Here is a 12337-nt window from a genome sequence, read left to right on the forward strand (position 1 = left end):
GGTATTTCACCCAGTAGATATGGGAGTTTATCAAAATAGTTTTTTTGTGGATCTGTGTAATCTGAGGGAAATATGTCTCTCTAATATTGTCATGCATTTGACAGGAGGTTAGGAAGTGCAGCACAGTTTCCACCTCATTTTGTGGGCAGTGTGCACATAGCCTGTCTTCTTTTGAGAGCCAGGTCTGCCTACGACGGCCTCTCTCAATAGCAAGGCTATGCTCACTGAGTCTGTACATAGTTAAAGATTTCCTTAATTTTGGGTCAGTCACAGTGGCCAGGTATTCTGTCACTGTGTACTCTCTGTTAGGGCCAAACATTCTAGTTTGCTCTATTTTTTGGTGACTTATTTCCAAAGTGTCAAGTAATTATATTTTTCTCATGATTTGGTTGGGTCTAATTGTGTTGCTGTCCTGGGGCTCTGTGGGGTCTGTTTGTGTTTGTGAACAGAGCGCCAGGACCAGCTTGCTTAGGGTACTCTTCTCCAGGTTAATCTCTGTAGGTGATGGCTTTGTTATGGAAGGTTTGGAAATTGCTTCCTTTTAGATGCTTTTAGAATTTAAACGTTCTTTTATGGATTTTGATAATTAGCGGGTATCAGCCTAATTCTGCTCGGCATGCATTATTTGGTGTTTTACGTTGTACACAGAGTATATTTTGCAGAATTCTGCATGCAGTCTCAATTTGGTGTTTGCCCCATTTTGTGAATTCTTGGTTGGTGAGCGGACCCTAGACCTCACAACCATAAAGGGAAATAAAGGGAAATGTATTCTATAACTGATTCAAGTATTTTTAGCCAGATCCTAATTGGTATGTAAAATTTTATGTTCCTTTTGATGGCATAGAAGGCCTTTCTTGCCTTGTCTCTCAGCTCGTTCACAGCTTTGTGGAAGTTACCTGTGGCGCTGATGTTTAGGCCGAGGTATGTATAGTTTTTTGTGTGCTCTAGGGCAACGGTGTCCATATGGAATTTGTATTTGTGGTCCTAGCCATTGGACCTTTTTTGGAACATCATTATTTTTGTCTTACTGAGATTTACCGTCAGGGCCCAGGTCTGGCAGAATCTGTGCAGAAGATCTAGGTGCTGCTGTAGGCCCTCCTTGGTTGGTGACAGAAGCACCAGATCATCAGCGAACAGTAGACCTTTGACTTCAGATTCTAGTCTCCACCTTGCACTGGATGATTGATCCCTGTCAAGATGCAAGTCTGTCCATGTAGCCAGCGCGAAAAATGTTGGACCGTGGTAAAATTAGTTTGATGTTGTAAGTTGGATATTTCACAGACATTCGGCTCTAACTTAACCACGGCCCACTTTGCCCCTTTGTAGCTTAACAGGGCTGTCGTAGATTGTCATCAATTTGTAGAGCTAGATACACAAATTATAGCAGGGTACGCTGGGCTCTTCACACCTTGTACTGTATTAAACACCCGTCTCCAAGATGACAGTTTGCACATCTCCACACCCACACCTGTCACGGTTGTCGTACGATGAAGGAGACCAAGTCGCAGCGTGTGTATCGTTCCACATTTTATTTTAACTGTGAAACTGCAGACCGCCGCCGGAGACCCCGGACTGCAGACCGCCGCTGAAGACTCCGGAATGCAGACCGTCGCCGAAGACTCCGGACTGCAGACCGTTGCCGAAGACTCCGGACTGCGTGACGTCGCCGGAGGCTCCGGACTGGGGGCCGTCGCCGGAGGCTCCGGACTGTGGGCCGTCTCAGGAGGTTCCGGACTGTGGGCCGTCTCAGGAGGTTCCGGACTGTGGGCCGTCTCAGGAGGTTCCGGACTGTGGGCCGTCTCAGGAGGTTCCGGATTGTGGGCCGTCTCTTGAGGTTCCGGACTGGGGGACGTCTCAGGAGGTTCCGGACTGTGGGCCGTCTCAGGAGGTTCCGGACTGTGGGCCGTCTCAGGAGGTTCCGGACTGTGGGCCGTCTCAGGAGGTTCCAGTCTGCTGGCCGTCTCAGGAGGTTCCGGACTGTAGGCCGTCTCAGGAGGTTCCGGACTGTGGGCCGTCTCAGGAGGTTCCGGACTGTGGGCCGTCTCAGGAGGTTCCGGACTGTGGGCCGTCTCAGGAGGTTCCGGACTGTGGGCCGTCTCAGGAGGTTCCGGACTGTGGGTCGTCTCAGGAGGTTCCGGACTGTGGGCCGTCTCAGGAGGTTCCGGATTGTGGGCCGTCTCTTGAGGTTCCGGACTGGGGGACATCTCAGGAGGTTCCGGACTGTGGGCCGTCTCAGGAGGTTCCGGACTGTGGGCCGTCTCAGGAGGTTCCGGACTGTGGGCCGTCTCAGGAGGTTCCAGTCTGCTGGCCGTCTCAGGAGGTTCCGGACTGTAGGCCGTCTCAGGAGGTTCCGGACTGTGGGCCGTCTCAGGAGGTTCCGGACTGTGGGCCGTCTCAGGAGGTTCCGGACTGTGGGCCGTCTCAGGAGGTTCCGGACTGTAGGTCGTCTCAGGAGCTGTCGCCGGAAGCTCTGGACTGGGAACTGTCGCCAGAAGCTCTGGACTGGGAACTGTCGCCGGAAGCTCTGGACTGGGAACTGTCGTCGGAAGCTCGTGACTGGGAATGCGCAATGGAGGCCTGATGCGTGGGGCTGGCACAGGTGGCGCCAGACTGGTAACACGCACCTCAGGGCGATTGCGGGGAGCAGGAACAGGACACCCCGGACTGGGCAGGCGCACTAGAGGCCTGATACGTGGGGCTGGCACAGGTGGCGCCAGACTGGTAACACGCACCTCAGGGCGAGTGCGGGGAGCAGGAACAGGACACACCGGACTGGAGAGACTCACTAAAGGCCTAGTGCGTGGAGCCGGGACAGGTGGCCCCAGACTGGTGACACGCACTTCAGGGCGAGTGCGAGGAGCAGGCACAGGGCGTACCAGGCTGGATAGACTCACTGGAGGCCGGGTGCGTGGGGGAGGTACAGGATATACTGGGCCGTCGAGGCACACCGGAGGTCTCGAGCGTAGAGCTGGCACAACCCTTCCTGGCTGAATGCTCACTCTAGCTCGGCAAATGCGGGGCGCTGGCAATGAGCGCACCGGGCTGTGAATGCGCACTGGAGATACAGTGCGCATCACCGCATAACACGGTGCCCGACTGGTCACATGCTCCCCACGGTAAGCACGGCGAGTTGGTTCAGGTCTGAACCCTGACTCTGCCAATCTCCCCGTGTGCCCCCCCCCCCCAATTTTTTGGGGGGGGGCTGCCTCTCGGGCTTCCGTCGTTGCCGTGACTCCCGGTCTCGTCGCTGTTCCTCTCTCGCTGCTTCCACCTGTTCCCATGGGTGGTGATCCCATCCGGCCTGGATCTCCTCCCCACGTCCAGGATCCCTTTCCGTCCAGTATGTCCTCCCATGTCCATTGGTCCTGACCACGCTGCTTTGTCCTTTGGTGGTGGGAGATTCTGTCACGGTTGTCGTACGATGAAGGAGACCAAGGCGCAGCGTGTGTATCGTTCCACATTTTATTTTAGCTGTGAAACTATGCAAGACATACAAATAAACGAATAAACAAAACAACAAACTGTGACGAAGAGGTGCAACATACACTAACTCAACACCGCTGTTGTCTCGACACATCTCAAAACCCACACCGCTGTTGTCTCTACACATATCTACACCCACACCGCTGTTGTCTCTACACATCTCTTAACCCACACTGCTGTTGTCTCTAAACATCTCTACACATCTCTATACCCACACCCGTTGTCTCTACTGCCTCTACACATCTCTATACCCACACTACTGTTGTCTCTACACATATCTACACCCACACCGCTGTTGTCTCTACACATCTCTTAACCCACACCGCTGTTGTCTCTACACATCTCTAAACCCACACTGCTGTTGTCTCTAAACATCTCTACACATCTCTAAACCCACACCGCTGTTGTCTCTACTGCCTCTACACATCTCTATACCCACACCACTGTTGTTTCTACTGCCTCTACACTCACACCACTGTTGTCTCTACTGCCTCTACACATCTCTATACCCACACCGCTGTTGTCTCTACTGCCTCTACACATATCTACACATCTCTATACCCACACCCCTGTTGTCTCTACACATCTCTATACCCACACCCCTGTTGTCTCTACACATCTCTTAACCCACACCGCTGTTGTCTCTACACATCTCTAAACCCACACTGCTGTTGTCTCTAAACATCTCTACACATCTCTATACCCACACCCCTGTTGTCTCTACTGCCTCTACACATCTCTATACCCACACCACTGTTGTTTCTACTGCCTCTACACTCACACCACTGTTGTCTCTACTGCCTCTACACATCTCTATACCCACACCGCTGTTGTTTCTACTGCCTCTACACCCACACCACTGTTGTCTCTACTGCCTCTACACATCTCTATACCCACACCGCTGTTGTTTCTACTGCCTCTACACCCACACCCCTGTTGTCTCTACTGCCTCTACACATCTCTATACCCACACCGCTGTTGTTTCTACTGCCTCTACACCCACACCCCTGTTGTCTCTACTGCCTCTACACATCTCTATACCCACACCACTGTTGTTTCTACTGCCTCTACACTCACACCACTGTTGTCTCTACTGCCTCTACACATCTCTATACCCACACCGCTGTTGTTTCTACTGCCTCTACACCCACACCACTGTTGTCTCTACTGCCTCTACACATCTCTACACCCACACCACTGTTATCTCTACTGCCTCTACACATCTCTACACCGACACCGCTGTTGTTTCTACTGCCTCTACACATCTCTACACCCACACCACTGTTGTCTCTACACATCTCTACACCCACACTTGTTGTCTCTACACATCTCTACACCCCCTCCGCTATTGTCTCTACTGCCTCTACACATCTCTATACCACACCGCTGTTGTCTCTACTGCCTCTACACATCTCAACACCCACACCAGTTGCTCAATTCTTTCTTATGTAGCAGAATTTGAAATTGTGTTTTTTACATTGGATAAAAGTAAAGAGTCAGAGCTAGAAAATAGCATATCATACACTACAGTTGAGGAACAATGGGAAAGTAATTCTGCTTTGAAAGTCGATAAACTTGTTATGCCACTTTTGAGAAAATGGCCCTTGAATGTTTTGGTGTACATACTGGAGAGCTCTTCTTTGTCCACACCCATTCAGCATCGTTCACAACCTCTTAAGCCTTAGCCCAACACATCTCTTAAAGGATTCACATGCATGACATCAGCAGCCTGGGTGTCCAAAATAGCATAACTGGTGTATTTTAATGCCAATAAGCCTATCAGTTTTTAAAGAAATGTAGTATATCTAGCAAACCAGGCAACTAACTTTCTAAACAATGTTTTGGTTGGTTTCTAGCTTGTTAGCTAACAACGTTAGATAGCTAGCCAGTTCAAATAATGAGCACATCATATAGCTGACAAAGTCTTATCTTTAGCTAATTTGTATTAATTATTATAGGAAAATAAACTCACAACAATATCATTATTTACAAATTAATGGCAAGCTAATTACAGAAAATATCTTACAGTTGTGAGTGTGATGAAATAAAAGCAGGAGATTCTACCAGAGAATGTCTTGTTGGCCTAAAGTTATATCCTCTGGTAAAAACACATATCAAATAAAGTCAATGTTTATTTGTAACATGCATAGGATACTGGAGGTGTAAATGGTACAGTGAAATGGTACCTTGCATAGTGGAGTCTTTTGTTTGGGCATGTACTGTAGCTAGCTAGCTAAACAATTAACCATAATGCCAACTCATAACATTACAACCCTACATGAATTTGCAGATAGCTAACCAACTAGATTCAATGTTAGTTAGCTAGCTAATATTAGGCTATAACTAGCAATGCAAATGGTTCTGATATACAAATAATATTACTACACAGATCATACATGTAACGTTAGCTAGCGAGCCAGCCAGGTAACTTTAGCTAGTTAGCTAACAGTAAGCTTTAACTTGCAATGAAAATGACTTTCTGACACAATTAGAAATGCATACTATCTGAAAATGTAGCTAGCTAGACTCTCTTACCCGGATGAATGCTTCTCCTTCTCTGTCACGGGTGCCATGGTTGCCCTAAGTTTGAAGATGTAATCCGGAGACAGGTGTTTCATACAACACCCTTCTGTGTGCTCTCTTTTTGACTCCCTCCGCATATTTGCAATCAAATGCCAGAATTTTCTCCATCTCCTTATCTGTCATACTCTGCTTCGGGCATTCCACTGATTTCAAAACTCTGTCCTCCAGAAAGTGGAAAGCAACACTTTTGCAGTTATTTGTGATATCTTAAAAAAAAAAACGCATTAGAAAGGATTACCTGAGCAGCCCTTTGTTATAGACAGAAGCGTGCTACATGGCAGACCAATCTGAACTCATCTCTCGGCATGTCCAGCCCATCCATTATCTCAGTCAATCATGGCTAGCAGGAAGGTTCCTGGCTTTTTCTGTGGCTAAACCAACTAGAATTGTAATTTAACAATTGTATTTGTATTTACAGATGGCATACAAGTTTGTTATTAAGGCACATGAAAGTTACATGTTCCAGAATACATTTTTACATTGAAATGCCTCGCCTGTGAAGTAGAGATGCGCGACATATGCCTAGTTTCCTGAAACGAGTGACATATTGTTAAATTATTCATGATATCTTAACGGGTCAAGATAAATCAAAATAACAGAACAGATCCTGGATGGATCATTATTCAATGTATTTGAGTCTTCATTGGTACACCAAATATATACATTTTTTATTTGATATATCTTCAAAGGGTCTTATATCTACTACAGCATACAGTTGGTTTATGTTTATTTCCCACCCCCCCATTAAACTATGCTTATGAATATTCACAGAATGCTCTGTCGCATTGGCTGACTAGCTCCAGTGCTGGAAAGCTATCCTCTTTCTGGTACTGTACATTCCAATAATTGCTGTCAATGTTTCTGTAGAATAATTGTTAGATTGCAGTGACGAGCTGCCTACCTACTGTATATGCAATCAGACAACGGAACACAGTTTATAGGCCAACAGTTCACACTGTTCCCAAACCAAGTCTCACAGAATGTCACAGCAGTACGACTGACTGTGATGCCCTTCCCCCTTCATTCGTCAGGGATTGCTCCCTCCATCTGTCTGAGTAATGAAGTCACCTCTCCCTGTTGGTTGGGCCCCAGGCATAAAAATACTATTGTCAGCATGACAATGAGAAACTACCTGGTCCCCTGCTCATGACAGCTGTGTGTCCTTGTCCACCTGCAACTCTTGCCCCCAGACCACTCCCCCATCACTCCCCCCCACCACCCTTCTGCCACGCCAGCCCATCACTCACTGTCACACTACCTGTCTATGCAGCACGTAATCAAGAATGAAATTTGTAATGCATTCTCTGTCGGATGATCTGCTCCAGTCTCCGCTAGGAGGAGCGCAAGAGGTATTGTGAAATTTTCAACCGTGTAATGCTAATCCACTCACACACAGGGTTTCCGTTGTGAAAATGTGGCGTCAGACATTTGACCTGCAGCATTTTAATTTACCGGTACATTTCTCAACCAATATGCATTGGGTGCGTGTCCTGATTAGGGCGTCCACCCACGGTGCTCAGAATGACAGAAATCACATTTAGATTATGGTAATTAATCTGAACAGAACATGCAAGTCGAGGATACAACGACTTGTGTCCTGACCGCACACTTTGAAGATGTTTGAATAACTGTCCACATTTACTTTTCCTCAGCCAGCAAGACCAGTAACTAACAGCAATAATCACCAGCCTATGATTAGGTGGCACGTGAGTTTCAAGTTTGGGGAAACATATTTTCATAAAGCATTTCATGCATCATCACATTTGCAGATAGCCTACTATTCGTAATGTGATGAGTAGATTGGATAGCCGTAATTTAGGCTAATAATATAACTCAATCACAGTTCACAAAAAAGACAGATCAATGCATGGCTGAGCATGTATAGTGTAGAGGCCAGGCTATAGGCTGTATCAGATATGTTTCTTCTTTCTTTGCATGGGAAAACACATTTCATGCAATTATACTACACTTTATATGACTGGAGACATTAGCAGAATCTGTTTTAATACAACAAATTACAGGGTTGTCTACTCTAATGACACTGACAAACAGATCAATAAAAACAACGCTGTCCACATAATATACCTATGAGAAGAGACACAAATATACTGCTCAAAAAAATAAAGGGAACACTTAAACAACACAATGTAACTCCAAGTCAATCACACGTCTGTGAAATCAAACTGTCCACTTAGGAAGCAACACTGATTGACAATAAATTTCACATGCTATTGTGCAAATGGAATAGACAACAGGTGGAAATTATAGGCAATAAGCAAGACACCCCCAATAAAGTGGTTCTGCAGGTGGAGACCACAGACCACTTCTCAGTTCCTATGCTTCCTGGCTGATGTTTTGGTCACTTTTGAATGCTGGCGGTGCTTTCACTCTAGTGGTAGCATGAGACGGAGTCTACAACCCACACAAGTGGCTCAGGTAGTGCAGCTCATCCAGGATGGCACATCAATGCGAGCTGTGGCAAGAAGGTTTGCTGTGTCTGTCAGCGTAGTGTCCAGAGCATGGAGGCGCTACCAGGAGACAGGCCAGTACATCAGGAGACGTGGAGGAGGCCGTAGGAGGGCAACAACCCAGCAGCAGGACCGCTACCTCCGCCTTTGTACAAGGAGGAGCAGGAGGAGCACTGCCAGAGCCCTGCAAAATGACCTCCAGCAGGCCACAAATGTGCATGTGTCTGCTCAAACGGTCAGAAACAGACTCCATGAGGGTGGTATGAGGGCCCGACGTCCACAGGTGGGGGTTGTGCTTACAGCCCAACACCGTGCAGGACGTTTGGCATTTGCCAGAGAACACCAAGATTGGCAAATTCGCCACTGGCGCCCTGTGCTCTTCACAGATGAAAGCAGGTTCACACTGAGCACATGTGACAGACGTGACAGTCTGGAGACGCCGTGGAGAACGTTCTGCTGCCTGCAACATCCTCCAGCATGACCGGTTTGGCGGTGGGTCAGTCATGGTGTGGGGTGGCATTTCTTTGGGGGGCCGCACAGCCCTCCATTTGCTCGCCAGAGGTAGCCTGACTGCCATTAGGTACCGAGATGAGATCCTCAGACCCCTTGTGAGACCATATGCTGGTGCGGTTGGCCCTGGGTTCTTCCTAATGCAAGACAATGCTAGACCTCATGTGGCTGGAGTGTGTCAGCAGTTCCTGCAAGAGGAAGGCATTGATGCTATGGACTGGCCCGCCCGTTCCTCAGACCTGAATCCAATTGAGCACATCTGGGACATCATGTCTCGCTCCATCCACCAACGCCACGTTGCACCACAGACTGTCCAGGAGTTGGCGGATGCTTTAGTCCAGGTCTGGGAGGAGATCCCTCAGGAGACCATCCGCCACCTCATCAGGAGCATGCTCAGGCGTTGTAGGGAGGTCATACAGGCACGAGGAGGCCACACACACTACTGAGCCTCATTTTGACTTGTTTTAAGGACATTACATCAAAGTTGGATCAGCCTGTAGTGTGGTTTTCCACTTTAATTTTGAGTGTGACTCCAAATCCAGACCTCCATGGGTTGATAAATTGGATTTCCATTGATTATTTTTGTGTGATTTTGTTGTCAGCACATTCAACTATGTAAAGAAAAAAGTATTTAATAAGATTATTTATTTCATTCAGATCTAGGATGTGTTGCTTAAGTGTTCCCTTTATTTTTTTGAGCAGTGTATAATATGACGTCCATCTTAACTGGAGAAGGAAATGATTGTCCAAAAACAAACATTTAAGTGGTACTGACCCAACAATTATAAAGAGTGAATATGCGCAGGGCACACTCAGGACGAGCTGCCTATGAGCCTATGTCAATCTACTTTCCCCATAGTACAAAGTTGACCTATTCTATTGGTCAGCTTGTCGAGAAAGAAATAGCCCAAACAGACTCTGGGACATTTGTGGGACAATAGATCACAAATTCATACAACCAATAGGCCTAGGCTACATAAAAAAACATTACAAATCAATGAGTCTGATGCAACAGATCAGAATGTTTAGCTTAAAATGTTGATCACTCCTATGTTCCAATGGCACGTCGTGTTAGCTAATCCAAGTTGATCATTTTAAAATGCTAATTGATCATTAGAAAACCCTTTTGCAATTATGTTAGCACAGCTGAAAACTGTTGTTCTGATTAAAGAAGCAATAACGCTGGCATTCTTTAGAGTTGAGTATCTGGAGCACCTTCCTTTGTGGGTTCAACTACAGGCTCAAAATGGCCAGAAACAAAGAACTTCCTTCTGAAACTGTCAAGTGTCAATGTGCAGCGGGTAGGACGGAGTCAGGCTAGGACACAGAACTGAGTAAAAAACGTACTTTACTCGAATAAACCACAAAAATAATTCCACGCAGGGAAAATACTCCAGCTCACAGAAATAGCGAACACTTAACAACGAACAAACACGCACAAAACCATGTGGGAACCAGAGGGTTAAATGGGGAATAAATCATAATGTAATGGAAACCAGGTGTGTACAATAAAGACAAAACAAATGGACAATGAAACGTAGATCGGTGGCGGCTAGAAAACCGGTGACGTCGACCGCCGAACGCCGCCCGAACAAGGAGAGGCACCAACTTCGGTGGAAGTCATGACAGAAACTCATCAGTCTATTCTTGTTCTGAGAAATGAAGGCTATTCGATGCGAGAAATTGACAAGAAACTGAAGATCTCGTACAATGCTGTGTACTGCTCCCTTCACAGAACAGCACAAACTGTCCCTAACCAAAATAGAAAGAGGAGTGGGAGACTGCACAACTGAGCAAGAGGACAAGTACATTAGAGTATCTAGTTTGAGAAACAGACGCCTCACAAGTCCTCAACTGGCAGCTTCATTAAATAGTACCTGCAAAACACCAGTCTCAACGTCAACAGTGAAGAGGTGACTCTGGGATGCTGGCCTTCTAGGCAGAGTTCCTCTATCCAGTGTCTGTGTTCTTTTGCCCATCTTAATCTTTTCGTTTTATTGGCCAATCTGAGATACGGCTTTTTCTTTGCAACTCAGACACTAAAAAATATATATTTTTAACAAACAATTGCATTTAGAATTGTTGTGCAATGACTGGGCTTATAAAAGTGCTGTCTGACAGATTTTCTGCTAAAAGGCTCTGTATCTGTATGCTGTGCGCAGGTGATAAATGAAGATACATAACGAATGTACACATGCACCAATAACTTATGCAAATTAACCCATAGACCAATAAGCATGAATAGGCTAAAAAGCCATATTTCACAATGGGATATTTTGAGGGGAACAATTGGCTGGAGCCAATTTTATTTACTGTGTTTTCCAATTTTTTGCCCCAAAAGCCGGCTATTACCGGCTAATGGAAACCCTGGCACATGCACGCGCAAACACATACACACGCATTTACACAATCAGTGAGTGTACATGAAGGTAAGAGCCTCAGGGGAGCCTCAGCCTCCTCTAGTTCTCAGCTAGCTGCCATTAAGCCAATAGCTGCCATGTGTACTGTATTTGTGTACTGTATCTGTGTACTGTATTTCCCCCAAGGTGGGGAATGTAAAATATCAAGAACACTAGCCTATTTCACGGCACAGTAGTTGGCCTGCTATCAATTCTCCCAAGTAGAACATCATTACTCTGTGTGTGTTCAAACAACGCTTAATTGACAAAATAATAATTTCCTCTGTATTTACCAACACTATGAAGCTGATTTGGCTCATCAGTGCTGTTTGTATATCTTGCTGGTGTTTGAATAAGACATTGCAGTGGAAAGCCCAAGCCTTAAGATGCGCTTCACATTTTTAGAGAACAGAAATGATGCATTGCTTTTATGAAATGATTAGAGGAGAGGTAGCGTGGCGTGACACAGGAGCTCCAGCTATCTCTGGTGGTGAACCAGCTGGAAACCAAATTAAAACTGGCCTCAGGAGCACACAGGTGGATATAATGGCCATGCTTATTGGAGGAGGAACGTCTGTCTGCCTGGTTCTGCGCATGATATCTGGCCCTGGGTTTGGAGGATAGATGACATTCAAGGACATCTCTTGCAAGTAATAACAGCATTCAACAGCTTTAAAAAATATAATCCACTTGTCAAGAAAATGTTGTCATTTGCACCTCTACATTTTGACCATTCATTAAAATGAATGAGGCACAAAATATGGTACCAAAAAGGTTTAGAGATTAATTATTTATCTTCAAAGTTGGCCGGGCATCAGAAAATACAGTGGGGAAAGAGTTTCTTGCTGAGCATAATAAATTGGAAAGCTTTCAGTACTTTGTGAAGACATGCTA

This window comes from Salmo trutta, chromosome 9 (assembly GCF_901001165.1).
Source record: "Salmo trutta chromosome 9, fSalTru1.1, whole genome shotgun sequence".
In the NCBI taxonomy this organism is placed as follows: Eukaryota; Metazoa; Chordata; class Actinopteri; order Salmoniformes; family Salmonidae; genus Salmo; species Salmo trutta.